This window comes from Dama dama, chromosome 2 (assembly GCF_033118175.1).
Source record: "Dama dama isolate Ldn47 chromosome 2, ASM3311817v1, whole genome shotgun sequence".
Classification (NCBI taxonomy): domain Eukaryota; kingdom Metazoa; phylum Chordata; class Mammalia; order Artiodactyla; family Cervidae; genus Dama; species Dama dama.
Window position 1 is genome coordinate 17,648,140 of NC_083682.1, and position 6,712 is coordinate 17,654,851.

A 6,712-nucleotide genomic window follows, 5' to 3' on the forward strand; every position below is an offset into this window, starting at 1 on the left:
CAAAGAAGGACTGAGTAACAGCACCAATGGAAGAATCCACTACTAGGGCAGGACTGAAAAACATACACCGGATGTGAAAATAAGTAGGTCACTGGTGACTGCCTGAATAATTTCAATAGGCCAGAACACCTTTAATATTTCAGCAGGATAATTAAGATGCTGTTGGTAGATATTAAATGACTGAAGGAAGAAGTAGTAGAGATATAAACTTTAAAACACGATTAGATGAGAATGACAGAAAAATACTAAAGTAACTAAAGTAAGATTCAGGATCATATGAGACATGCTTGATGTGCTTATTTTGTTTGAATTGGAGAGACTTGAGAGAGAGAGAGAGAGGAGGGATCTAGGACCATTAGAAAGAAAAAACAAGAGCTTGGAGAGAGACACCAGTAAGTGGGGAGGTAGGCTGAAGACAGACCCAGGAAAAATGGCAGGGAACAGGTGAGACTCACAGGTAGAGAGGCTGACCTTGAAGAACAGAAGGCATACTTCCTTCTCTCATACTGAAAAAGACCCAGAGGATGGACGTGAGTGTGTGTAATCTAGGGTGACGTGCAGGACAGGTTTTATCAGGGAAGCAAGACAGAAGCTCACCTTCTAAAACTAAGTGGGACTGAGTTTGATCAGGCAACAAGAGCTAATTGCAAAATAATAGCTACTAAAATTATTAAAAATCAACTGATTTAATTCTACAAAGAATTTTATGGGGAACGGACCGTACTTATTATTTTAATTGCCATTTTTAAAAAGTGAGGTGCTTCAGGCACAGAGAACTTATGTGAATCCCCCAGGTCAAACAGCCGGTAATCTGGGACAGCATCCGTGCCCGGGAGCCACGCCCTTGCACACATACATGCAGACGTACACTACTAGAGATGTTAAACTAAGTCCAGATTTGTTTTTTGGAAGAAGGCTTTACGTTTGGGCACAGAATATATGGGTTTATAAAAGCAAGCCTGGCTGATGAAATAAAGCCAGAGTGCATCGCCAACCGTCTCATTGGAGTTGTTTCTGTTCGCTGCAGTCTATTGATCTCGGCTGGAGAAGTCGCTGAAACCTGGCCGGCACGCCATGCCTCCACCGGGGTAATTTATGAGCCTGTTGCGCGAGGCTGAGGACTGATGAACCCCGCCAGCTGGTGGAGCAGGTCCCGTGATTGATTCACTCGCCGCTCTCCTGCTCGGCCATTTCACCCTGATCAGCCCGCGCCGCTGCGTGTGCAGTGCTCATCCATCACCCAGTAAACACCATCAGCGCTGCACACCACGGGCACCGTCCTTTGTACTCTGCTTTCTTCTTCCTGGGATCCTCAAAGCTGGCTGTGGCTTATCTCCACCCCCTCCTGCCGAGCCAGCTCACCAGACATACCTGGGAGAGACCAGTTGTCTAGAGACGCAGGTGCAACCAAGAGGCCACAGTGAAGGGCAGCAAGGATTCAGGATCCAGTCTCAGGTGCCTTTCTAACTAGGACACGGATGGCAAAGGGGTCGTGCATCTGTGACTCCAACAAACAAACATTTTTCAGCTTCCTCCTCTGGAGCAGCCCTTTAGAAAATGCACCATGAATGCCCAAAATGCAGTGGCATATCTTTTTGTTTCCCCTGGAACAGGCTTTATATGTCACTTCTAAACAGCTACAAAATATGCTGTCAAGAAGCCAGCGGAGGCTTTGTGGGGAGAGAACCATGCATATTGTCAGATAATTGTACAGAAAACTTGTAAAAAGAGTGAAAAGGGAGAGCGCAAAAAAAAAAAGAAAGCATGATGTTTCATCCATAAATAATAGTCATATTGGTGTTTCATGTTCCAACTCAAAGGCAGAAGTTAATCTTATCTCATGTGATACTTCACAAACAAAATGATATCTGAACCAGATAGAAATTGGATGGGAGGCTCACCCATCCATCTTTCTGTGCACAGACCAGATCCTTCACCCCACCTCCACTGAGATGAAAGGTCGCCCTCTGAGTTCTCCTCCCCAGGAATCTCCCCCAGTCCGAGGGAGCTGCCTTGCTGAGCACTCATGTGGCAGCACAAGGGCCTGGTCCCTTTGCTCCAATCAGGGCAGCTCTGAAGGGTCACCTCAGCTTCTAGAACATCCCAAGGGGGCAGCTGAGGCCAGAGCCATTACTCTGGCACCCAGGCCTGTTTCCCTCAGTCCCAGATAAACCACCTGCTCTCGAAGCTCCGCCTTTCAGGGAACCCAACTTCTGACACTCAGGAGGTGTAGTGTACGCAGTTGATTCCAACAGTAAATGCATCAGGGCTAGTTACAGTAACAGATGATGTAATTGGTTGTGTTTTAATCCAGCAAAGAAAAAAAAAAAAAGAACTGTTTAGAGTGAAACAAAAATGGTTTAGAGAACAATGACTTTCCAAATGTGATTTCGAACCACTGCAGGCAGTGATTGGCAAAGAGCCGATAAGCTCAAAGCTCACAGGGCTTGCCATTTGAGATGGTCTTGAAGGAAGATCCCTCTGGCCCTCCTTCTCTTCAGGTGGAGCAGGTCCTGCAAACGAGTCTGGTAACTACCTGTGACTCACATGCCGGCAGACAGAAAGACAGAAGAGAAAGAAGAAAAGAGAGGAAAGAAAGGCAACTTCAGGGAGGACAACAGAAGAAAGAAGTTACAGGAGGTGTCAGGAGATGAAGTCTGCTGGGGAGAAAGGATGAAAGATCCATCTGAAGTGACAGGGTCACCACAGAAACCCCGCCACCCTCTCCTCCTTGGACAGGAAGCCAGGTCACCCCTGCAACTTGGAGGTAATTTGCTTTGGAAGCCCACAGCCACCAAGAATCACACATTAGGGACTTCCCCGGTGGTCCAGTGGCTAAGACTGTGCTCCCAATGCAGGGCATCTGGGTTCCATCCTGCTCCCAGGTCAGGGAACTAGATCCCACGTGCTGCAACTAAGAGTTCACAAGCCACAACTAAGACCCAGCACAGCCAAATAAATAAATCCTTTGACTGCTTCAATTATTTGAGATAAAAAAGAATCACACATGAGCCGCTCTTGGAACAGGCTATATAACGCTGAGTGTTTTGCAGGCATTGGGTTCTGCCCATAGATGTACGGTAAGCAGCAATTCACAATGGATGGCTGACACTTACTGGTTCTCCTAAGAGCTGCTAAGCCCTCGTGAGCGCTGCTCCCCCCACCCACATGGGTGTGCAGCGCCCGCCTCCTTGGACCTTGGCATTGGCCCCACCTAGCAGCTGATCTTTGATGGCTCTTTTCAAATATTGGATTCCCTATCTTTTCAAGCAGATGCCATATCGATTCAATTCTTCTGATCAGCCAAGGTACAAGAAATAGAAGAAAGTGCAAGAAAGCACGTTTAGCACAGAAACCTTCTCCAGAGAGGGTGGTGCCTTTGACAACAGTCAAAGGAGTAAGAATGGAGGGAGGAGGATGTCAGCTCTGTAAAAAGAATACACGGGGGTGGGGGATAAATCAGGAGCTTGGGATGTACACACACACACAACTACATATAAGATAGATAACCAACAAGGACAGGACAGGGAATGCCACTCAAATGTTCTGTGATAACCTGCATGAGAAAAGAATCTAAAAAAGAACAGATGTGTGTATATACGTAACTGAATCACTGCTCTACACCTGAAACCAACACAGCATTGTAAATCAACCATACTCAAGTGAAATCAGAATTGGAAAGAAGAATACGAGGAAGCAGAGACTGCTGGAGGTGGCCCAAGTCGCCAGGATTCGGGTCAACATGTGTGAATTTAAGACCACGGGAGTAATTTCTGTGTCCCCTTAGAAAGAAAACCTCAGTGGCCGAGGGTCTGCTCTTCCCATACAGGTGTGACCCTCCTCCTCCTTTCCTTCTGCATCATGGCTTCTCAGGAGCCAGCACTCTGGACAAATCAGAAAACCAGCCGGGCTGACTTGGCCCTTGCACAGGATTTCCTATTCCTTGGTGTGTCCCCTCCCAGCCAGGCTCTTCATTGTCCTGGAGGCAAGACTCTCTCACATTGAGATCACTTTCTCTTGGTTTTTACGTGGAACTGGACAGACTTATGCTACAGTCAGGCTTCCCAGGTGGCGCTAGTGGTAAAGAATCTGCCTGCCAATGCTGGAGATGTAAGAGGAACAGGTTCGATCCCTGGGTCAGAAAGATTCCCTGAAGGAGGAAATGGCAACCCACTCCAGTATTCTTGCCTGCAGAATCCCATGGACAGAGAAGCCTGATGGGCTACAGTCCATAGGGTCACAAAGAGTCGGACACGACTGAAGTAACTTAGCATGCACACATCATAGTCATGCTGGCTTAAGTCCCACTGCTCATCTTCCAGGTTTATAGATTTGCAGACAATCTATAAAATTTGCGGGCAATGTGTCATTTAGAAATGAATTCTGTTCTATTTCCTGAGTGCACTCTCTTTCTCAGTTTAATTCCAAAACACACCAGCAGTCTGGGGATGGTGGAGAAACTGGGATCTAAGACAAGAATAGTGAAAATTGTGACATGTTTCCCTTCCTCCCCTCCTGAGCCTGTGAGGCTCTGGGCCCCGCTCCGTCCTGCCAGAAGATGCCCAGCGACAAGTTCAAAATTGTTAACCAACTTCAGAGATAAAAACGCAAAGTTCACCAAGGTCTCTATTTGGAGTCATACATTGTTCTGCTTCATCATACGCTGCCCAGGTGCCTCAGTTTCTCCAAAGGTCGAGGGGAGGTAATATGAGAAAAAGGGCTTTTAAATCATACAGGAAGAGTCTTTAAGCCCTTAGGAGAAATCATGCTTGTGTTAAAAATGCAGCGCGCTGCTACTGATATAATTACTTCTAAGATTAACATATTTTTAATATATCACATTAAAAAAACAAATTCTCTGTCCCACCGTAATCTTTTGTTGGAATTTCTTAAAACTTTCATTTTTACATAATCATCGTAACTGCCTCCTCTACGGGAGAAGAAAGTTCGGCCCTGAAAGGAGGGGTGGAAGGACACAACCTCAGTAAGGGGTGCAGCCTGGCCACGATGAATCATCCCAGGAGGAGGGAGAATTTGAGAGCAAGAGCAGGAAGGCATACAGGCATGTGGACTTGGGGGTAACTGGAAATAGCAGAGCCACCCGACCCAGCCATGCATGGAGGGGACAGGCGGTGGGCAGGGGGGCATACACAGCAGGGAGAAGGAGAAAAGTCTCAGCAGCTGCTGGCTCCTGCATATGAACCTGCCGGGGTGGTCCCTCCAAGCGGGGGGACTGAGCCCTGGGTGTGTAGGGTAAGTCCCTGCAGGATGGAGGCCACAAGCAAGCATCGCTCACTGCTGAGATCACCTGTCCTAGAAGCATTTGTTGTTGCTGTTGAGTCGCTCAGTCATGTCCGATTTCCACTCCATGGACTGCAGCACCCTACATTCCCCTGTCCTTTACTATCTCCCAGAGTTTGCTCAAACTCATGCCCATTGAGTCAATGATGCCATCGAACCATCTCATCCTCTGTTGCCCCCTTCTCCTCCTGCCTTCAATCTTTCCCAGCATCAGGGTCTTTTCCAATGACTCAGCTCTTCACATCAGGTGGCCAAACTATTGGAGCTTCAGTATCAGTATCAGTACTTCTAATGAACATTCAAGATTGATTTCCTTTAGGATTGACTGGTTCAACCTCCTTGTAGTCCAAGGGACTCTCAAGAGTCTCCTCTAGCAGCACAGCTCAAGAGCATCAATCCTTTGGTGCTCAACCTTCTTTATGGTTTCTCACATCCATACATGACTACTGGGAAAGCCATAGCTTTGACTGTGATGGGCTTGGGAAACCCCATTGGGACTTGCGGCTTCCTTGAGATGAGCAGCAGCCCAGCCCAAGGGTCACAGTGGGCTCTCCTTGGCTGGTCCCCGATCTGTTTGTCCATCCGGCTGGGTCCTGAGTCACACTTTCCATGCCTGATCCTACAGATGGGTCCGCCAAATGGAGCAGCTAATCCAATAAATCCGCTTCATCATCAGTGTTCTTCCCTCAGATCCTGGCATCACCGGGAAGGCTCTCTCTTTCGGGGCGGGGGAGGCGGGAAGGGCTGCATCCTTCAGTTTCCGGGACCCCTGACCTAGTGGATACAGGTCACCGCACCAGTGCTCTGTCTGCCGGCTGAAGGTTCAATCAGCAGCTGGCTCACACTGCTGCCGGGTCTCTCAACACCAAGTCCTGGCAGGAAACCATTACTGGAGTAGAGAAAGGTTACCGCATTTCTCATCACCCTTTGGACATACTTTGTTAGGAAACAGCATTTGCTGAGGAGCCTGGTTACAAAGAAGTGTGAGCAGCGTGGAGTGTGCTGGGCTTTCTCTGGAGCAGTGCTGGTGTTCTGGTCTCTAAGTCCCATCCAAGTCTTTGAGACCCCATGGACCATAGCCTGCCAGGCTCCTCTGTCCACAGGATTCTCCAGACAAGAATACTGGAGTGGGTTGCCATTCCCTACTCCAGAAGATCTTCCCGACCCATGGATTGAACCCACGTTTCCTGCAATGCAGGTGGATTCTTTACCACTGAGCCACTGGAAAAGCCCATATTTTCTCTGGAGACACCCCTTGCATCTCCAAGCAGGGGAGCCAGGCGGCTCAGTGACTGAGGAGCTGGTTACACAGAGTCTTCCACAGCCAAGCTGCCGACAGGTGTTGTGAGATGACGAGAGAAGAACAAAAAGGTAAAGAGAAGTCAAGCCTTTCAGGAAAACATTACACTTG